We start from the raw sequence: 1,398 nt of genomic DNA, 5'->3' as shown, positions 1-1,398 counted from the left end.
TGTTGAAACCACAACTCTGGTGTTATTACTCTGGTGTTATTATTCTGGTGTTGAAACCACAACTCTGGTGTTATTATTCTGGTGTTATTACTCTGGTGTTATTATTCTGGTGTTGAAACCCACAACTCTGGTGTTATTACTCTGGTGTTATTATTCTGGTGTTGAAACCCACAACTCTGGTGTTATTATTCTGGTGTTATTATTCTGGTGTTATTACTCTGGTGTTATTATTCTGGTGTTGAAACCCACAACTCTGGTGTTATTATTCTGGTGTTATTATTCTGGTGTTATTACTCTGGTGTTATTATTCTGGTGTTGAAATTATTCTGGTGTTATTACTCTGGTGTTATTATTCTGGTGTTGAAACCCACAACTCTGGTGTTATTACTCTGGTGTTATTATTCTGGTGTTGAAACCCACAACTCTGGTGTTATTATTCTGTGTTATTACTCTGGTGTTATTATTCTGGTGTTGAAACCCACAACTCTGGTGTTATTATTCTGGTGTTATTACTCTGGTGTTATTATTCTGGTGTTGAAATTACAACTCTGGTGTTATTATTCTGGTGTTATTATTCTGGTGTTATTATTCTGATGTTGAAACCCACAACTCTGGTGTTATTATTATTCTGGTGTTGAAACCCACACCTCTGGTATTATTATTCTGGTGTTATTACTCTGGTGTTATTATTCTGGTGTTGAAACCCACACTCTGGTGTTATTATTCTGGTGTTATTATTCTGGTGTTATTATTCTGGTGTTATTATTCTGGTGTTATTATTCTGGTGTTATTATTCTGGTGTTATTACTCTGGTGTTATTACCCTGGTGTTATTATTCTGGTGTTATTATTCTGGTGTTATTAATCTTGTGTTATTATTCTGGTGTTATTATTCTGGTGTTATTACTCTGGTGTTGAAACCCACAACTCTGGTGTTATTACTCTGATGTTATTACTCTGGTGTTGAAACCCACAACTCTGGTGTTATTGCTCTGGTGTTATTACTCTGGTGTTATTATTCTGGTGTTGAAACCCACAACTCTGGTGTTATTATACTGGTGTTATTACTCTGATGTTGAAACCCACAACTCTGGTGTTATTACTCTGGTGTTATTACTCTGGTGTTGAAACCCACAACTCTGGTGTTATTATACTGGTGTTATTACTCTGATGTTGAAACCCACAACTCTGGTGTTATTACTCTGGTGTTATTACTCTGGTGTTGAAACCCACAACTCTGGTGTTATTACTCTGGTGTTATTACTCTGGTGTTATTACTCTGGTGTTATTACTCTGATGTTGAAACCCACAACTCTGGTGTTATTATTCTGGTGTTGAAACCCACAACTCTGGTGTTATTATTCTGATGTTGAAACCCACAACTCTGGTGTTATTATTC

Source organism: Oncorhynchus gorbuscha, linkage group LG12, assembly GCF_021184085.1.
Source record: "Oncorhynchus gorbuscha isolate QuinsamMale2020 ecotype Even-year linkage group LG12, OgorEven_v1.0, whole genome shotgun sequence".
Lineage (NCBI taxonomy): Eukaryota > Metazoa > Chordata > Actinopteri > Salmoniformes > Salmonidae > Oncorhynchus > Oncorhynchus gorbuscha.
This window is presented reverse-complemented; position numbering follows the sequence as displayed.